This window comes from Eupeodes corollae, chromosome 3 (assembly GCF_945859685.1).
Source record: "Eupeodes corollae chromosome 3, idEupCoro1.1, whole genome shotgun sequence".
NCBI lineage: Eukaryota > Metazoa > Arthropoda > Insecta > Diptera > Syrphidae > Eupeodes > Eupeodes corollae.
Genome location: NC_079149.1, coordinates 113,525,866 through 113,548,276, shown reverse-complemented (window position 1 = coordinate 113,548,276; position 22,411 = coordinate 113,525,866). Strand labels below are relative to the sequence as shown.

Sequence of the window (22,411 nt, the reverse complement as noted above, 5' to 3'; positions counted from 1 at the left end):
GGTCTTGTATTCGATCCCTGTCTATGCCAACTTCAGTTTTTTTACGGGTACTGCCTCTTGCGAGAGATTGACAAATTCTCCAAGAGTAATTCTTTTCATGAAAAGTGCTTTCTCAAATTAGCCGTTCGGAACCTGCGTTAAACTGTGGGTCCCCTCCATCCCTGACAACAGTACTCGCACACAGGAATGGTTGAGAGTTGAAGTCACTAGGCCCTAGTTCTCAACGGACTGTTGCTCCACCTAATTTACTTTTTTTATTTAAGGTCCAATCACACCTCCGGACTAAAGAGCGGACCAGTCCACAGTGATTTTTTTGTGAATGGAATGGCCTCTCTTCAAAAACTTAAAGATACTCAGAACTCCAAGTATGTTTGTCAACATACCCATCGAGTGAAAAATGTGCTTCGTCGCTACAGAAATTTTTTTTGGAAAAATCGCCGGAGAACAGTCCTAATTCCTGAGAACGACGAGGAATCGATATTTTCAGTGGTACGAGCGAAACACTAATGCACAGGCCTTACAATATCTGTAACTAATCCAATCACTTCAAATTGGGCGATTATGTAAATCATAATCACCTTTTAAAGCATGATATGTGACTGTGGCAGAATCACCATTTTTGTAGTAGGTTTAAACAATTTGTATGTGTTGTTCGGTAGGTAAATGGTAAATGTCAGATTTAAAACTGAACAAATTTGACTGATGTCTAATTCCAGCTCTATACTTTTGAAACCGCAAAATATATAATCCTTATAATAAACAATTCCATGTCCATATTTTAAAATGTATCAACTTAATTTTACCTTATAGCAAGAGACAGGACCACTTTTCATTTTGCATCCAATAATCCCCTTTTAATAAATAAAATAAAATTTTCTTCTTCCAACTCATTATTTATAAACTGCAACATTTTCACACTAATTTTTCAAACTTGTTTCTCTAAATATGTGGTTACCTATACAATGTTTCAAAATAAACAAAAATCTATCTTTTCCTCTTAATCTTAATTTTTGAGTGAAACTTAAATTTATAAAAATGTTGAGTTCTTTTTTTCTTCTATTTTCAATTTTTGTCTTCTATTTTTATATTTAAAAACCTGCCGCGTAATGTGTGCAACAATCAACACACATGTGGTTTTTGCTGATTTAACTCTGTATACAAAAACTCTATTTGTATAAATGTAAATACAAATCAAATTATTTTGTATTTATAAACAACACAAAAATAAAGTAAAATACACAAAAAAGAAAAACAAAATAAATAATAAAATATAGGCTCTGTCTGCACTAGCCATAAATATTTACCATAATAATTCGGCATGAACCGAATTAAGCGAGAAGTAGAAAATAAAAAGTGAATGTCATTAATCCCAATGGAATTGGCAACACGTAACGCATTCGCAGAAATAAAGCTTCCAAAAAGTGTTGCCGTTGTTCAAAGTTGTTTTTGTTTTTTTTTTATCTTTTATTATACGTCCAGATTATTGTATAAAACAAAAATTCCACAACAACAAAAGAAGAACAACATTTTTATTAATAATCGTTTGTGAAACTATTAAAATGTTTGATGAGTAATTCAGAAAAAAATAGCTAATTGAATTACTAATGGTATTCAATTGTTAAAAACTTATCAACAGATGGCGTCAGAAATAAAAAAACAGAGATATTTGTGTATGCTTAAGGCCCAACTATAATAGACTTAACCTAGCTTAAGCCAGCTTAAGGGAACGAGCCAATACGCAGCCTTATATGTCACTAACCATAATAGACGTTCTGCTCAGTTTCGTTAAATTTTGCTAACTTTAGTGCAATTACGCAAGAGCCATTTAAATGGCTCAGGCTTAAGAACATGTCAAATTTGAAAGGCATTTCGTTTGACATTTGCTTACGTTACTTGAATTCATTATGGTTACTTTTTGTTTTGACGATAACTTCTAATAACTTTTCGTTCGATTTTGACATTAGCTAACTTTCGGTTGAGTCTATTTTAGTTGGGCCTTTAGCCTTGTAGCTTAGTTCCATTATGACCAATGAAATCCAGACATATATGCATATGTACTAAATGGCAACACTGTTTACGATTATAGCTCTTTCAATTACTTTTTCCGATTTAATGATTCTCTTAAGACTATAAATTAAAAATTGACTTAACGAAACTTTAATTTCATGTAAATACATACATACGTTTATCTGTATGAGTATAGGTAAATAAATACAGTTATGTAGATATGTAGATACAATAATTAAGTGCAAATTAACTTCACACACTCTCGCTATAACCAACATCATGATTACGGCCTAACTATGCTATAAGTAGGCAAGGCGCATATAAAATGATTTTATTTACCAAAAATGGTATTGCCTTCATATAAATACTCTACTATTCTTCGATCAACATCATCAGCTAAGCTATACGAGCTACGTCATTAATTGAGCAGTAATTTGGATTTGGAACTCTACAAAAGTGGTGTTGGTGTTCATTTCATTGAATTCAACAACAAAAATGTTTAATTAGCTTAAGAGCAGATAATTCTTTATCATTATTATTTATCAACCTGCACTACAAAAATAGTTAGATAAATATTTGTTTATTTTGAAATGTGTATTTAATAGTTTTTTAGGCAAATAATACTCGTACGTAAACATTTTTATTTTAACTTGGAAACTTGTTAACAAACATGCAATTGAAATGTGAGGGAAAAAGCTTTTGATAACAAGTCCGGGCGGTGAAGTGTTGGTTTTTGTTGACATTAATAGTACATTGGAATTAAGTGATTTATTCATTGGAATTCAATGGAATTTCGAATAAAATTTAGGAATATATAAATTTAAATAAAAAGAAACCAAGACAAGAGACAAAATAATGCGTCCTATCGGGAATTTTCCTTGAACATTTTTTGTTATCTGGCAATTTCCTTGAAAATAAATTTCCCTCGAACAAGAATTCCACCCAAACTTTCCGGGAATCGCGTTTCGCGATACAAATTGATTCCAAAGAAAACTCTGGATTATCATTAATGGGACATTTATATAATATCATTGAAATCAATCCGGAAAATTGTTTGAATTGATATCTCTAAAATAAATAACAATTATTTAATGATCTTTTGCAAACCATTGAAGTATTTTTTCGAGGAAAAAAAATAACTGAAGAATTCAATTTGACTAAACATGTATTTGCTTACTTTCCTGACAGATATTTGCTATCCCGAACAGCTGATTCAGTTACGTCAAAAAATAAATCGAACAGTGGCACCGATTTGCGTTTCAATCTTATGCAATTCCAACGATAGATCTCTGTCTGGAAATTTGTTTCAATAACTACAAAATTCCATCTATTAAAACTAAAAATTGCTTTAGTTGTATCCTAAAGGGCTCTCCACATGAGAGCGAACAACGAATAGACGAACAAACGTGATTTTACACATTTCAGAAAGACAATTTCAAACAAATTTAAATTATAAGAAACCAATTGACAGTTATGTTAGGATAATAAAATTTGCATTTTGTTCCTTAAAACAAGACAATTTTGTAAAAACAATTTGGTAGTAAGGAATTGCAGTGTAGTTGCTACGAACTGTGAAACTCTATTCGCGTTCCTCATACCATCCACACTGCAACGAATAAATTGTTCGCATTCATCTTAACCTCAAAATTATACCACTCTTGTTTTATTTGTTGAAAAGATTTAATAAATTGACAATTCGTCGCTGTCTGCTAATAGAAATAAAGTCATTGTGACAAAAAAAATATGTGAACATTCGCAGTTCGTAACTCATGTGCAACATGCTTAAGGTGCCAATTAAAGCTATCATTGGTTTTCATCATTGAAAACAAACGTTGGATTTTTTTTGGCAGATCGTTTATAGCTATGGGGCCGGTTATAGCTTTCAGTAAAATCCATCAGCAAAATTTTTGGTTTTTAGTTTTTTAACATGTTACAGATTTATCATTAAAAATGTTACTGATCAAAGCAACAGTAAAAAACAAAATCTTCAAATAGAATCTTTAAAGTGACATTTAATTTAATGACGTAAATTTACTGATTGCTTTAAACGCTCATCAGTAAAACATTTCAGATTCCTATTGTTTCAAATTTTAATGATGCATTTTACTGAAAGCTATAACCGGCCCCTATCATTAAAAATTTCAGTCATTGAACAAAATTTCCTGATTGAAATCTACCGACAAATTTTTACTGACAGAAACCTGTCATTGGAATTGTATGAAATTAAAACACAAACCAGTAGAACGATTCGTTTGACTTTTGAACATAAAAGTATCAGCTTTTCAGGAAAATGAATGTCCGCACGGAAATTAAAAAAATAAATTTTTAGCGAAAAATAAATGCGCTATTTAACTTTGTGTTTTTTCCTTGTGTGATTCCCGATCGATCAATACATAAATTTTCACACCTAATCAAAGGGAAACACAGTCAAATATCGATTCAAATATTCTCCGGGTCAATTTTAATGATAGCTACATATAACTGGTCCCTAAATCTCACTTCATTCAAAGTGAAGAAAAATAAGAACAAAATGCAGAAAAAAGACTGTTTTTTTATAAATTTCCAAGAAAGCAATAATTTTGTATGTACGTATGTTTAAATCCAGGGATAGTTTCACATTTTACATAAATTCGGATGAAAAAAAGGTTTAAGTATGAATAGGATGATATAAGAGTGTCCATTGGTAAAACAAAATAAACAACGCATTTCTTATGTGAAACATTTGTGAGAAAGCAAAGTTTAATTGCTTCAATTGTTGCTAAAAAAATAATTATTTCACTGAAGGACATTCAATTGCTTAAACAGTTTATTTTACTATGTCAAAAATGTATCGAAAAGTTCAATAATTTTATACAAATCCAGAGAAAAAATCCTTTAAGAAAAAAATGTCAACAGGTTCTCTATAATCGAACTGTCAAAAACTTCCAACGATTGGTTTTATTCATGCAAATCAATAATAGCTTAAACTGGCTGCTTACGTTCCCACCGTTCGAGATAGGAAACAATCTGAGCGAAATTTGTATTCCTTACAATAAAGTCTAGTCAATGATTTTTTTCAACATTTAGATAAGATGAACACCAACTTTGAGGCAGATTCACTCTGCCTTAAGGACTATTCACATGAGAGCCACCAACGACCGACTAAGGAATAAATAAATGTGATTTTAAACAATTTATAAATTGTTTGTGCAAATTGTAAGCAAAAAGGTAGAAATATAGTTTTAAACTTAAAGTAATATAAATTAGGTTTTTATTACCAGAATGAGAAAAATTCAAGAAACAAAAATGGTTGTCGCAAATTGCAATTTGATTGTAACGAACTGTCAAGCTCAATTTGCGTTCTACATACAATCCACATTTCAGCAAATAAAATGTTTGCGCTCGTCTTAACCCACAACTTACGATCTAATTTTTTTGTACATCCACAAGAAATATCATAATGGACGAATGTTCGTTCATTCGTTGGTAGTTCTCATGTGAGTAGCCCTTTAAGCAAATTCAAGAAATGTTTTTTTTTTTCAAAAAATATTGTTTTGGCTCAATACTATTTCAAAATAATTAAAAACAACAATAAATATTTTAACATTCGCTCTAAAAATAATGCAGTCTTTTGTATAAGTTCAAATCATAATTGACTAATAAAATTTGACTGTCAGATTACCAAAATTTGTGAAACAGTTGGATTTTATCAAACATTTAAAGGAATATTTAGTGGGAGGGATAAACATTCACTTTTTGGTAAATTGAAAATTTGAGATCTTTACAAAAAAAAAAAAAAATTAAATCCCACACAAAATTTAAATATAATAAATAGACAAGTCATGGAACATAACATCATAAATTTATGTCATCAATAAAATTTCAAATATTAATGAAACATTTTTTATAAAATTAAGCCTTGCAAATTTTAACAATTCAAACTTTATTAAACGCTTCTTTGTCATAATTTGAAATAACCTATGCCTCCTTAAACTTGGAACTTATCACACAGTTTAAAGTCTTATTAAACTTCACTCATCGTTTTTAAGGCATACTGGTGCAAAATGTAAAGCAATCTTCTGTAAGTTGCTTCAAATGTAATTAGTTAGCAGTTTTCTAAATATTAAGCAGCGAGTAAATTACTTAATATTCAGGAAATTGCTAACTAATATAATTCAAAGCCCCTTACTAATTCTCTTTTTTTGAAAACGGTTCTTCTCAACCACACCTAAAAAGTGACACTACGTGAAAAAAAAATATCAAACAAACCTACATTAAGGAAACGGGCATTTTTTGTTTTTAATTTTTGGGAATGTTAATTTTTTTAGCTTGGAAACTTAGTAAGAATTTCCAGGTTTCTGGTATCTGATTGGCTAGCTGCCGAAATTACGTTCCAATTAAAGCAACTTTAATGGAAAGTTGACTGGAAAGAAAGCCAAGAAAAATCTCCCTAACTATCAAGTCAAGTCAGCTTATGTCAAAATGACAGTAAACCATGTTTTTTCATTCAACTGAAAGTTGAAGTTTATTTCTCTATGAATTTTTTATTTTCTGACCAATATTATTTAATGTTTTGCGGAAAAGGGTTCCTTGTCAAATTGGAAAAGAAATAAGTAATATATTTTTACGATACAAATCCAAAATACAAATGTTCATTGACATTTAGCTTGCCTGAGGAGTGACAATATTGTTTTTGGTAGTTTTTGTACGATGAACTGTAGGTAGAAGTTAGTGAAGTAAAGTTCTGAGTTTGAAATGTATGACACTTGAAAAAGTACTTACTTACTTACTTAAGGTGGCGCTACAGTCCGGGGCGGACCTGGGCCTCAACCAACAAGCGTCTCCAGCCAGCTCGGTCCCTAGCTAGCTGTCTCCAGTTTCGCACGCCAAGTTGGTTGAGGTCCTCTCCCACCTGGGTGCGCCACCTGAGTCGCGGTCTTCCTCTACTGCGCCGTCCCTCGGGATTGGATTCGAAGACCTTCCGGGCTGGAGCGTTGATGTCCATCCGCTCTACATGACCTAGCCATCTAAGCCGTTGGACTTTGATTCTGCTAACTAGGTCAGTGTCGCTGTACAGCCCGTACAGCTCGTCGTTATATCTTCTCCTCCATTCTCCATCTATGCGTACGGGACCAAAAATCGCCCGAAGAATTTTTCTCTCGAAGCATCCTAAGACGCTCTCATCTTTCTTTGACAGGGTCCAGGCCTCAGCGCCATAAATGAGAACCGGGATGATGAGTGTCTTATAGATGGTGATTTTACATGCTCGAGAGAGGACTTTACTTCTCAATTGCCTTCTAAGTCCAAAGAAGCAGCGATTTGCAAGAGTTATTCTTCGTTTGATTTCAGCGCTGGTGTCGTTGTCTGCATTAATAGCGGTGCCTAGGTAGACAAAGTCCTTAACTACCTCAAAGTTATAGCTGTCCATGGTGACGTTTTGTCCAAGACGTCGTCGTTCAGTGTCCTTTTTTGATGACAGCATATACTTGGTCTTGCCCTCATTGACCACTAAACCCATCTTCTTCGCTTCCGTCGCAATGCTCAAAAACGCTCCACTGACATCACGCTTTGATCTTCCAATTATGTCAATATCATCTGCGTATCCGAGTAATTGAATGGATCTTTGGAAGATTGTGCCTCTAGTGTTGACGATTGAGTTTTGCACAATTCTTTCCAGAACGATGTTGAAGAAGTCGCATGACAGTGCATCGCCTTGTCTAAAACCTTTTTTGACATCAAATGCATCGGTAAGATCTTTTCCGACCTTGATAGAGCAGCGTGCATTCTCCATCGTCATTCTGCACAAACGGATAAGTTTGACAGGGATGCCAAAACTAGACATTGCTCGGTAGAGCTCTTCCCTATAGATGCTGTCATACGCGGCTTTAAAATCGATAAAGAGATGGTGGGTATCGATTTGAAGCTCCTGGGTTTTTTCCAAGATCTGCCGTAGTGTGAATATTTGGTCGATAGTGGACTTTCCTGGTCTGAAGCCACACTGATAAGGACCAATCAGGTTGTTGACGAATGGCTTCAGACGTTCACATAATACGGCAGAGAGGATCTTATACGCAATGTTAAGGAGACTGATGCCTCTGTAGTTGGCGCAGTTTAGAGGGTCTCCTTTCTTATGTATCGGGCACACTATGCTGAGATTCCACTCATCGGGCATGCTTTCTTCCGACCAAATTTTGCAGATGAGTTGGTGCATGCTCCCTACCAAGTCATCGCCTGCTGCTTTGAATAGTTCGGCGGTGATGCCGTCAGCTCCAGCAGCTTTGTTTGACTTAAGTTTAGATATAGCTATCTTCACTTCGTCAAGGTCGGGTAGGCGGAATTGTTGATCTGCGTCGCCGAGGTTGAGTGGTTCTATCTCCCTTACAGCGGAGTTCGGTTCGTCATCGCCGTTATATAATTTGGAGAAGTGATCTTTCCATATTCTCAGCATCGACTGTGGTTCTACTACGATGTTCCCTTGATCGTCTTTACAGGCTTCGGTTCGTGGCTGGTACCCTTGGGAGGTTTTTTTTACCTTTTGGTAAAATTTACGAACCTCATTCCTGTTGTGACATCCCTCTATCTCCTCGATCGCGCGCTTCTCATGCTCTCTTTTTTTCCGTCTAAGAAGCCGGTGTTCCTCTCTCCTCTTCTGCTCGTAGAGCTCGCGAGCAGCTCTAGTCCTTTTGTGCAGCGCCGTTTTGTATGCCTCTTGTTTCGCTGCGTGCGCTTGCCGGCATTCGTCGTCAAACCAGGGGTTTCGCTGTGGTGGCCGTGTGAAACCTAGCACTTCAGAGGCGGCATCTCTGATGGCTGCAAGGCAATGTTGCCACTGGTTTTCAATGCTTAATGCAGGAAGCATAGGACTCCTTAGGAGGTTACTAGAGACTCGATCGGAAAAGGACATGGCAGTCTCTTGCGATTGTAGCCGTCTAACGTCGAATCTTCTCACAGTACTTCCTTGTTTTGGCTTGGATCGGGATATCCGTAGCCGTACCTTGGCTACAACGAGGTAGTGGTCCGAGTCAATGTTGGCCTCTCGGAATATTCGGATATCCTGGATACTGGAGAAGTGTCGTGCGTCGATCGCAATGTGGTCAATCTGGTTGACGGTTGATTGATCAGGAGATTTCCATGTCCCCTTGTGGATATTAAGATGCGTGAACTGCGTACTAGCTACCAGAACGTCTCGCCCCGCAGCGAAATCGACCAGCCTGAATCCGTTGTCGGAGGTGGTGTCGTGCAGGCTGTATCTCCCGATTATGCCACCAAAGATGTCTTCTCTTCCTAGCTTGGCATTAAAATCTCCTAAGACAATTTTAATGTCATAGCCAGGGCACTGCTCATATGTCTTGTCCAAGAGCTCGAAGAACATATCTTTGGTGTCTTCATCTTTCTCCTCTGTTGGGGCATGCGCGCATATTAGGCTTATGTTGGCGAATTTAGCCTTGATGCGGATTGTCGTGATACGCTCGCTCACACTGTTGAAACTCAAGACTTTTTGCCTGAGCCTAGTTCCAACAACAAATCCACACCCAAATAGACGCTGTCTTTGTTCACGGTAGCAGTCGCCGTAGTAGATATCGCAGTCTTTTAGTTTGCGTTTACCCGGTCCATCCCATCGCACTTCTTGGATGGCTGTAATATCTGCCTTGCAGCAGTTTAGGGCTTCCGCTAATTGTTCGGCTGCACGTGGTCTGTTAAGGGACCTAACATTCCACGTACATATCCGAAGTTCGTTGTCCTTATTTCGTTTGCGTGGGTTGTCAACAGTGAATCCGTCCGTATCCGAGGCTTGTTGTTGCTTCGAAACTATGATGCTTTTACGTGGCCAGGAAGTCACCCCGACGGCACAACCCCCAACCTGGAGGGCCAGATCCTTAGTATAACTCCAAGGAAGGGGAGCCGGATGAACCGCTCCTTATAGGCCTGGGCTCCGAATATGTCGAAGAAGCCCTATAAGGTGTTCACTAAGTAGTTCGACCTTACTGGAACTGTAGACGCCACCGTTGATTCTATCTCGAGAATTCGTCCGCTGCCGCCTGGATAAGGAGAGGTGCCTTAGTGGAAACACCTCTCCCCCCCTCTCTCGTTTGCTGCCCCCAACAACTTTCCACTGGGGTTGGAACCCAATCTCCAGTTGAGGTACTAGGCACCCGATGTTCACCGCGGGGAGGTGAGAGTAGGAGTTGATAGACAGAGGTGGGTTTTGAGAAAAACCTGTGGACGCTTGTGTCCTCTTGAATGCACATGTCTACCATTTGAACATCCACTTTTTTTTTTCACTTGAAAAAGTAACTTGTTCAAAATTTGCGTTCAAACAATGCAGTGGACTGCAAATTAAGTCCTTTATGTTGTCTGAACCTGCCCATTACTTCCACATTTAATGAATCGTTTAAAATAAAGCACCACTAGTTTTTGTAGAGACAATATCAGCAAAAAATGAGTTTACAAGTAGGTAAAGTAACCGTTTTAGAAAAGTGACCATTTTTTGAGAATGGCGCCAATTTAATATTTCGTCAATTGACACAAAAATATATTTAGGAACGATAAACATCAAAACTTGTCAAATCGAAAATAACATCTTGTATAAGAAATTGGCAGCAATTCACAGGAAACAATTCTGTAAACTACTTCTGTCGAAAATATGTTTCTCTAAAATGACAGTTTTTATTTCATCTACATAATATAAAATACGTACATCAATGTAAATAATGAACCTATTAAAATAAGATTGCTACTTTAGTATGGTCTTCAATTGAATTTCTTTTTCTTTTTTGTTCATTCACAAAACATTTTTTTGGTTAAGCTTCTTAAACATTCTTCTTTAAATAAATTAAATATCTTTCTATAAATGGCTCTTGAAATAAAAATAAAAGAAATAAAGAAAGACCAAAAATACGTGTAAATAATACACAAATAAAGCCTTCATTAAGTACTTTTTTCAACGTCAAGGTTGCACTTCGTTCACTGATTCTCAAGTCTGACGTCTATTTTTCAAAAATAAAAAAATAATGATCAACTTAAAAATTATATTATCGTATTTTTATTTTAGCATAGAAATTTTAATTTGGTGAAAGAAAACATTTTGGAAATAACGAGTTATTTTAAGAAACACACAAGATTTATATTATTATTGGCAGACGAAAAACCATCCAATGTTTTTGGCAAAATTTAAAATGACAGAGATTTTTATTAAATAAAAAGAGAAAAAAAAAACAAAACAATAATAATTTTAAATATTTATTTTATCTATTTTAATGTGTATGTTCGTCTATATAATCAATAATCATGCATTCCAAGTTTAAAAAAAAGATTGTGCTTAAAAGGTTACGAGTTATAATGATGAAACAAAAATTATGGCAAAGCTAAAAGTCCGTGTGGATTACTTTTTGAAACGGGGATTATGAAAATAAGAAATATTTAAAATTCATTGCGAAGTAAAACAATGGTGAAAAATAATCTGCTAGGTAAATAATTGTAATATTGTAATGTTGCAATAATGCAATGGTTTTTTTGAGAAGTTCTGTTCTTTGTGTTTAAAATTGTTATTTTTAGTTTTTGAAGACTAATATCAAAATGATAACATTTACATATTTCGGCGAACTGGTATTAAAAATTTATAAATATAATTACGATATTGTAGTACATTTTATTTTCAATAAAAAATTGATTTTTCTGACGGCAAATAAAACACTGTTGAAAATTGATCATTGAAGCTCATTGTAGATATATACATATTTGATGAACTTTTGAAATGCTTCAAAAAAAAAACTAAAGGTATTACAAATTATTTGATTTAAAGTTAAAAATGTGAATATTATTTATTGGTGAATATAAATATTTAAGGAAAAATCGTGAATATAAAAATGTAGGTATGAAAAAGACTTAAAAAGTCCCAAAACCGTTTAGGTTACAAAATTTGAAGTACGTTTTCAATCACGTTTTTCCTTTCTGATCTATTTGTCAAAACGAAAATTGAAAATTATATATCAAAAAGGCTGAATATCAGTATCTTGGAAAAATTATAACTTCAAGTCTTAATTCAAATCATGATCTTACATCTCCATTTTTTTACCCCATGGAACAGTAATAAGGACAAATAAACATTCCAACTAACGAAATCAAATATGTAACAAGTGGTTTTAGTTTGGTATTCGTCTTTTTGACAGCTGTCACTTGATTTAAGCTCTGTTTGATTTGCCATTTCATAATGAACAGACGTACAACTTTACCGAAATAATTCTTCGGTTTACGCGACACATCAGTTTGTTGAAGGAAACTGTTGGGTTTATCTCACGTCCCGTGGGCCAGTGACGTTACCTCCCAGATCGTGCAATTCTGCGGGCCATACATTTAATATAAATAAACCGTTCGTTTTGTACGGTAATACAAATAATTAGAAATACAAAAATAATTCTCTTTATAATGTGATTTTATTTTTGCATAGTCATTAAAATAGCAACCGAGTAGGTACTACACCTTAAGTGTCAAAACTCACTGGTCAAGGATGAATGGCTCCTAAGCGATAGCAAAGTTAAGTCAATATGTAGAGTTTAAACAATTATATATGAACTTCAAGATCCAAAATGTTTCTTCAATAAAAAATAAAACTTTTATTCCGATTAAAACTAAGTAAAAACATAAGATATTCACGATATAAAATTTTGTAAGCAATGTTAATGAATAGGAATCTCCGTTTTAAAATTCTATACCGCACATCGCTTAAAGGTTGGACTGTCAAATTTTATTTTTCATAGGTTAAGGTTATTAATATAAAAGAGAAAACACAAAGGTAAACATTTTGTGTAACCATTTTATTTTTGTTGTAAAGTTTCGTTTTGGCGTTAAGTGTAAAACCCAATAGCATTCAAACGGCAGCCTCTGGAAGATCTGCAACATGTGATTGTTTTGAGATCATTTAAATCAATTTTTTGCAAATTTCAGGCGGTATTTTGGCCACAGGGTAGTGTTGGTTCTAAATGACATTTTAGTTTGACAGGCGTCAATTGTCAGTGCTGTCAACTTCAAGCTTCGAAAAAATATCCTATGTTTGATTTGGTAACGATAAACAGTTACAGGACATTTTATAATAGTGTAATATTTGTTATAAAAACTTATTCAGAAATGTTAAAAAGTATTTTAGGGAAAATTCGATAGAAAACAAAACACAAAACACACAGACTTTTGTGTGCCTTTATTTCAAACATCGGAATAAAAATTGTTATCAAAATTTTCAAATTTTGTAACGAAATTCCACTAACATTTCAAACAAAATTAAAAATAGCAGTTGTTCCAATTTTAACAAAAAATGTATAATTCTAAAACTTGCATGGGTATATTTTTGTAATTATGCTCTTTTCATTGTAAAATGTAAACAATAATGCCGAAAAATCTAAACACAATCGTGATTATTTCTAAAATTCTTTGTTTCTTATATTGAATTCGATTACTCAATATTTTCCCCAAAAAGTTCAATTGGTTTATTTTTTAATTTATAAAGAATTTCTAACCGAATCGATGGTAATTTCGTGGGCAGGAGCTCTCTGTGGTAAAGTTATTTATTTGTTTATTTATAATCTATCTATATAGATAAACATTTATACATAGAGATTTTCTGAAGGTAGACATTTTTAAAAGCAACACAAAAACGAACATTTCAATTTTAGTATCTTATGTTCTCAGAATACAATATTGTATAGGTATGCGCAATCACCTTGGTCAGATGAATAAAAAAAAAATAATGAATAAATAAAATTAAAAAAAAAACTAGCAATCTTACACATTTCCAAAAGCAAAAAGGTGTTCGATGAGTAATATTGCCTTCCACGGTCGGAAGTAAAAAAAATAAATGTATGCTGCCGCTACCGCTGGCTGTCGTGGTGCGGCGCTGCGGTACGAGTTTGAAGAACCTGTATTGAATATTTTTATAGTTTATTTTTGTAAATTGTCGTCATTAAAGATCATAAGAATTGTTTTATGTACATATTTTATCGTCTTCCAAATCAGCAATTAATTTATTTAAAAAGAAAAAATGTTCTGGTTTTGCCACAAACGACCCCCGCTGTTGAGAGGGGTATATTTTTTATCATGTTAAAATCACCGTCAGGTAGGTATAAAAATTGGCAAGTTATTAGAGTGTAAAACATTTTCAATTCTATTGTCGACCAAAATTTCGAATTACTTCGTGGCTTATATGGAGATGTTACGTGGTTGTAAAATTTAATTATATTCATAAAACAAATTGTCTGCTCTCCGCCTACAGACCAATTTTTTGTATATCAACAAAAGAAGAGTTGCCATTTATTTATTTTAAATGCAAATCGCAACATAAATATAAAATTTTAAACCAATTTAATGGATATCGTAAAAATTGCATTTGAATATTTTAAAATATTTAACAGAACTAAAAGTAACTTTTTTTCAAATTTAAAAACGTATATTATTTACTTTTGTGTATTAGAAAAGGAAATATTGAAAACTGTCAAAAAAATCAAACTGGTGTAGTGGAAGCTTACTTTCTCAAAATGTAGGAGAATTCTACTTTTAAAATGCCGAGATGTAATTGATTGGCATTTTCGTATTTAGTTCAGGTCAGAGCCTGAATTGTCAAACACACGATTGTTTTTCTTTTCTACCTATTAACGTTCAGAGCTTCCAATTTGTATATCTTTTTTGGTTCTGAACATGTTCTGAGTTTGTTCAGAGCGTGATCGATATGCTCATAGTAAAATAACGTAACTAAAAATTTTCTATTTTAGTTCAAATCAAAAACACTCTATATGAAGATATAAATCCTCGGTAGACATCTTGGTTTGACTACAAGCTTAACCGGAAATCAGACTCATAAAGTCATTCTATGTATATGTGAAAACACGTCAATTTTTCTCGTTCAATTCGCCCATATTACAAATACAACAATGTTAACAAATGGGTTTTGGAGGGTGATACGTACGAAGGATTTATATCTTCATATAGAGTGTTTTTGGTTCAAGTTTTCAATCTCGTTTCTTGTATCTGTAGAAAAAAATGACAAGTCTAAATTAACAATAGTCATATACTGACAGCTTAGAACTCAGGTGTGTTTCAAAAAAATAATTTTGAGAACTAAGAAAGGTTTTTGTTAAAAGGATTTTAAGAGCATAATCGATATGCTCAGACTCTGTTCAAAACTCTTTTTAAAGTTATAAAAGAAAAATTCCTGATGATAAAAATATTCCTAATTTTTAGAGCCTCCATAAAAAAAAACAACTTGCTGAAAACTTTAAATTTTTAGAGTTGACCAGGGCAGGAACTCAGAGAAACTTGTTTTTAGATTTTTGCACTTAAGGAGCAACCTCAAGTTTATGGCAAAATTGTACGAAATGCAAACATTACTTTTCCTTTTCACTCGCAATATAGATTCAAAAATGGAGTTTTCATCTGTCACTTTCTGTTGTTGTAAAGCCTAGCAGTCTGCTTATGGAAACCAAATTTCCCATACAAAAATGAGATGACGAAATCGTTTTACAGTACGCTGCTGAAATGTGTCATTTTAGTGGATAGCTGTACTAGATTTCTTAGTAAAATTCTTGACTCTATTCGTTCTCAATTTAATTGCCCGGCATATTAATTGCTTCCGAAGTTTTGACGTTTAATTTATTTATTGAAAAAAATTGTTTACAAATTAAAATTGAAAAAAATTGTTTCCTCGTGACTTTCGGTGTTTTGATTTGGATTTATCTTTGATTTAAAATTTAATAAAATGGATTTTTCTAATGTGTTCCAACATTACATTTCTGAATCGGAAACTCATTATGTTATTAGTGATTTGCAAAAAGTGATGAAGACACGCAGTGAACTTCAACTTCCAAAATAATAAGCCGAAGAAAAAAAAATTGATCACTCCTCGGAAGAAAAAAAGAAACTGGTCGAAGCCACTGAAGCTATTTGGAAGTTGGAGCATAATCTTCACAAAAATAATTCAGCCGTTGCGAGCCTCTGGAGTAATATAGCTGCAGAAATGAAAAAAACTATGTACTAACTGCTCAACAAAATGTTAATAAATAGAATTCTTTTCCACTTTTGTTTACCAGACAGCTGACAGAAGTCTCCACAAATATTTTTCTGCTGTGGTTTTCGTTTTCATTTTGTTCTGCATTTGGAGACCGCCGAAAAAATTCGTTTCACTTCGGCTGCGTAATAGGGAAACGCTCTTCAAATTCTGATCTATTACTTAAAATATTTTGAAAAGAAAGGCAGGTAAATTCATTTTTCAAGAGTTGTTGACAATTCCAAACAATTTCAGATTGCTCAGTTTAAAGAGAATGATTATTTTTGAAAAAGGATTTATATTGGCAGATGGTAGCACTGAAATCCATTCAAATATCAAGATGTGACCGTGAATTGTCAATCAGTTTAGGACAATCTGAAAATAGACGCGTATTTTTTACCTAGTAAAAAAAAAACGTTCAGCTTGTCTGCACGCATTTCTGCGTAGTCTTTCAATACCTATTTATGACACATAGTTCGGCAGAAAGACACTCTATATCCATATCGGAGAGTTGGTTTTTATAGCTTACAAATTTCGATGTGGTGCAGTGCTGGGTTGCATGTAGCCTTTTATGAATTCTTCTTCCATAAGGGCTTTGGGTATATCAGCTTTCTGCATGAAAAAAGTTGCGTATCTTGTTGTTTTTCTGACAGGTAAAGCTCAAACTTCAAATCACCAAGCGACTTTTAACATCTTCTCATTATTTCAAAAAAAATATATGTAAGTGAATATAATATTAGTATATCTTATATGTGTAATGAAAAGTGGTTTGGTAAGTACCATTTTGCTCTAGAACTGAGGGGTTTCCAATGAGAGGTTTCATTCTAATACTGAAAAAGAATATTTCCTACGAGAAATCAAAAATGTAAAGATGAAGTGAATATTAACAATTTAAAATTTACAATTTACAATTTACCAACGTAGTTTTTACTTGTCAAATGTCAAAAGATGACAACTTCAAACGTGACAACTGCCCATTTAGCTGGCTATTCGAAATAAAGCCCAAAATGTTTCATTTAGTTTGTTCGCAAATTGTATTTACATATCTTGGCCAACAAGACTTGGGTTAGTAATGCCAATTGGTAAATAATTACCTAACCATAAAGTATACGGCTATACCGTAGGTAAGCTTACAATCAATCTTAATCTAAAAAGTATAAATAAAATATAAAAGTCTATTGCAATGTTGGTGTTTAAGTAAATTAATAAAAATATCTACTTCATGGAAATATTTTTTAGAATATAAAACAATCAAAAAGCTCTTAATTTGTCTCAAAAACTCTCACCTTTTGCTCGGTATGAGCCTTATTTAAATCGATATATTTACAAGTTGGAATTTGTTTAAACCCCTCCATATTTTCCTAAAGCTGACACTGTGTCTCTATCATATTAAAGGAATACAATACCCTTTGAGTGTGCGCTAATTAGTAAAACAAAAAAGTGAAAGCAAAAGATCATTGGATCAAATATACCGTAATACTGTATAAAAATTGTTGTTGTAAAAGAATTGTAAAACGAAATTCAATTCCACGTTTGAAAAAAAATGTTTTTGATTGATGACAAACGGCTTGGATATTAAAACCTTCCTTAAATTCCCAAAATCCAAACTCTTTTCACTTAAAAAAAAAAACTTATATTAAAAAACGTCATAGGTTTTATGTAAGTAATGTAGTGAGATGTTTAATAAACTGGACAATTTTTTGGTTGTATATTCAATACAGATAAAGGTGCATTCACACGAAACAATAATAATTGTTAACAATTATAAATCTTTTTTTAATTTTTGGGAAATAATTACGGGTCATTTACCCTTTAATACAAAGCCAAATTAACTTTTGTATCGTTTTTGACTATTTTATATAATATAGCCTGAGGTGGCAAATTATAATTCTTATGAAAATAAAACAATTTAACATTAACTGAGAGTTAAGCTTTTTATTAATCAGACTGTAGAGTTATGAAAAATGTAAACGGTCTTTTTAGGGGTATAGAACTTTAAGTTGGCAACATCATTTCTACTGGCTGTAATTTGTCAGCTATCAAGTGACTTATTTTAAAGTTCAATTTGTCATTTCAACATAAATAAAACGACAACTAAACAACACTTCCAATCTGCAAACATTTATTTTGCAAATCCTGGTTCTGTTTTAATTACTTATCTCAATTTTTATAATTGAAGTTTGATGAAAGTCACTTTTAGTTCAATGGTTGCGTCAATAATCAAAACTGCCGTATTTGGAGTGATTATGATCCTCAAATGAATTTGAGACACCGGTACATCCACGAAAATTGACTATTTAATGTGTTTTTTCATCCTTACTTTTTTTTTTAAACGATGCTGACCAGGGTACGTTACAGTCAATAGTGACCGGTATAGTGACATGATTACTAACTTCTTTGTTCACAAATTGAACAACCATGACATGGAAGAGCTGAAATTTAACAAGATGGCGGCTGCGCCTCATGTCACACATCTCGTGCCTTAACTGATTTATTGTTGAAGGAAACGTTTGGTTTGAAAATAAAACATACTCGGCGGTCGTATTCCAGAAATTTTATTATAATGCCTGAAGATTATCATTCGCATAAATTAAAATCCATGTCAATTTAAAAAAAAAACGTCTCTGTCGTTTTTTATTTCAATACCCGTGTTTTGCTGAAAAATCTATCAAAAGTATAGTAGGATTTTACACGAATAACAAAAACGATATCCGCAGAATGAATACTACCGATAAAAGTTAAAGCAGAATCTTACTAGGGATTTTTGACTTTTATATGAGTGTCAAATGGATCTTATGTGATTTCGTTCTCAAATGTTGGTACTATTGATATTGCATTTGCATCTCGATGGGTGTGTTCGTTGCTTAATTGTGCATTTGGAATCATTTGTTTTCATTGGGGAACAAATCAATCGGTTACTGTTCAAATTATTTAGTTTTGTTAATGAAAATGGACTAACTGGACTTATTTTGCAAGAGAAAACAATAGAAAAGATACTTAAGTTTTGCTATGTTTTCACCAAATGTTTATCTCAGTTTAGATTATATAAATCTTTTTTGGTGTTCCCACCGCACAAGAAGATTTAAAAATGATTAAATTTGACAGCACTTTCCAAAATGCAAATGGTGTTTCGATGTTTCTTATGAAGTGCAAGTGAGATAGTTTGATTCGTATTAAACAATGAAAAACTAAACAGTTCAGCACCATATAAGAATATACTACCTACTATATGAGCAATTTTTGTATTTGATAAATAAACAGATCCCCGACCGGAATCGAGGCGAATCGAGCTCATTTCAACTTGATTCATGTTTATACAAAATTTAGGCGAGCTTCAAGCTAGCTTCAACAACACATGTAAATGGAGTAGTCTACGAATAAACCCCCTTCTTGTAGTTTTTATTTTATGTCAAATAGTTTGGTTTAAACTTTGAAATCGACTATCACATTACACAGACGAATTTTCTTGATATTGATAGTCAACTATCAAAAAGCAGCTTACACGATTTAACCCCTGGTCTGAATTTCGCTATTTTTTTTGGAATTTTTTGATAAATTATTTTGGCAAATACTCAATTGTATCAACTTTCAAATAAAAAAGCCGGACTACGGGGGATCGTTTTTTTGGCAATTTCTCACTGTATTATATATGGAATACCAAAAAAAACAGGTCTAATGTTCAATTTCAATATTACTCTAAAAAAACCCTTTACAAAAAAAAACAATTTTGAGCACAATACGAATTGAAATTACTAGATAAGCAAAACTGAAATATGTTATTTTAGATAATTTTAAATGACATAGTTATTTCTTTTATATTTAAAATCTAAGAACAAAAATGAAACCTTAAACCAAAAATGTATGCCTTCACCTTTTCTCATAACCTGAATTTTTAGATCAACATATCAATTAAATCTAGAAGATGTAGTTCTAAATCTTTTCCTATTGGGGCCCAAGTGGTGATTTTTTGATAGAATAAGGGTTAAAATTAAAAATGTAACCTTACATTTTTATTGGTCCACATCATTGATGACAAAAACTTAGGAGCGGAAATCAATAACGCTTTGCAATAACAAATTCATAATCGTTAATGATGAGACAGAAAGTAACTATTTTTAAATACCAAATAATAAAATGAACATGACTAAGTCAAATTTTTCACCAGAAATTGGTAATACACAAGTTTTATATTACGGATGAGAAATCGTCACATTCGAGTTTATGATTTCAACCAAACTGTTAAAAAATTAATTTATGTATTACCTATAACTTCAAAAAGTGCTTATTCCTCCATAACCACTAATCATTTTTTAATAAAAATAAAGTTCAAAAACCTACCACTGAAGATAATGTCTACTGTTACAATACAAAAAAAAGAAGGGTTCAACGAACTTATAAATTATGAGGGTATTTAATTCATTTATTCAAATTCTATATATCAAAACAATTGACATGAATTGTGAATCAGTCTTGTGTCAATGAAAAAATATTCAAATGCATCGAATCTAAAAAACCACCCGGTGTATCTGCATCTAATTTTTTCTAACAACAATATTTCTGATCTCGCATAAAATCTATACAATTGAGAATCAAAGAGATTTTACTACACTCATTCTCATTCTTCCCGTAAACATACACACACACATTGATATAAATTAACAACAATTTACTTTAATTTTTAAAATTTTGTATATTTTTATAATAAAAATAAAAATGATCATTTATTTTCACAAACCTTAAGCTTTTAATTTTTGTTTCTCCTTTTTTCCAATTTTCTTAAAAAGAATTTTCTTTAAGATGAGTTTCTTCTTCTTCTTTTCAATTTTCTCTTATTCCACTCAGAGTAAATCCAAGATCTTTAGGATCGTAATATTCAAATTGGAAATACACGAAGAGAGAGAACAGCCACAGCCGCACAATAATATCAGATGTATACGCAATCAAAATATGTACACGCAAGGCCGATTATGATGTCAAGACGGATTCACTATAAATTTAATTTAATATTTAAATTTTATTATTTTCAAAATAATTTCAAACAAAAAACAAAATCAATAAAACACTTGAAGAGTAAACAACACTTAAAACAGTCCGTGGCGACGACAACGGTCGAGTCGGCGATCACTGGGGCAATCCTTCGTATGTCCACAAATATCGAGATTCGCGATCAAAAATAAAGTCAAGGCTGGAAGACTATGAGTATACAAATATAAGATTATGGGTGGAGACAGTGGCGTAGAGGTGTAGTCCAGAATAATATAAAAAAAAAACAACACGAAGCCGACCTCACTTTGTTTAAACAAATATTTAAGAAAAAAAAAGCAATGATCTTGAAGGATTGACAGTTTGTGTATATAATTTTTTGTCAATTACTGTCAATCCATCACTGACAAGTAGGTTTGTATAGTAAACAATAAATTTATGACAGAAACAGAGTCACCGATTTTTCTTTTTTGAGACACGCACAAAATTATTATTGTTGCTTTCAAGATCACCGATAAATCGATCGTGTAAAGAGTGGTGTCACTCGGCCAGCCAACAAGCGATCACGACGAGACGACAAAATCGAATTAATTTTGAATTTCCGAATTTTGAATGAAAGAGCAAAGCAAACGAAATTTTCCGTATTAACATAACAATCATCAACAAAATCGCCCGAGTTAAACACAAACACAAAGTATATTCGGTCTTGGTTTAGTTGCCGTTACCGCTACAGCGCTGCCACTACAACAACCAAATACATGTGTCATAATTTAAAAATACAACAAAAAGCACAAAAACAAAAATAAAAATAAAATAAAATAAAAATTATCTTATAGGTGTTTCTTTTGCTTCTACAATTCTATGTAGATACTTTCTATAAACACACTACCACCGCCCGCCACCACCGCGCCGAAGGTAGATATGGCAAAAGAATATTATTAAACAACAACAAAAAACAAAAATTAATAAATAAAAATATGTAATATAATAATATTATATCAAAAGTCCACTTGTTTGCTCTGCCCACTCAAAATCTACACAAAAAGAAACCGAAAGAACAAAAAAGATATATTTGTATCTTTTATCTAAAATCATAGCAAAATTAATCACCGAATTGGGTTAGAAACGTTTTTTTAAAAAATAAATGTCTGTATTAAATTCTTCTTTTTTTTTGGGTGTTAAGGGAAAAATCATTTTTAGTTGTCATTTAAAAAAAAAGAATATTATTATTATTCATTGAATTAATTATAATTTTATTTAACCATTATTACCCCTCAACAAAACGGCGCCGTTAACGATCGAGACAATGCGATGGTAACGGACGAGAGAGGAGTTTGGGCGTTTTTTCTTTTTGTTCGTTTCTGTTTGCGCAACGCGATATCAACTCTACAGCTGCCGAAGTTGAACTACTTG

The 22,411-nt window shown here is 32.8% G+C and overlaps 1 protein-coding gene across 2 annotated transcripts in view; it reads right to left on the bottom strand.

Moving 5' to 3' along the window:
* LOC129950224 (dnaJ protein homolog 1) overlaps nt 1-22,411 on the bottom strand; it is a 38,675-nt gene extending 16,264 nt beyond the window's left edge. Inside the window, exons 1-2 of one of the 2 annotated variants that reach the window (XM_056062082.1) lie at nt 22,270-22,411; nt 20,751-21,002 (exon numbers count right to left, since the gene is read on the bottom strand). The gene's annotated coding sequence lies outside the window, so the exon portion shown is untranslated. Of the gene's footprint in view, nt 1-20,750; nt 21,718-22,269 lie in introns of those variants that run through there. The other variant, XM_056062083.1, reaches the window with a different exon arrangement.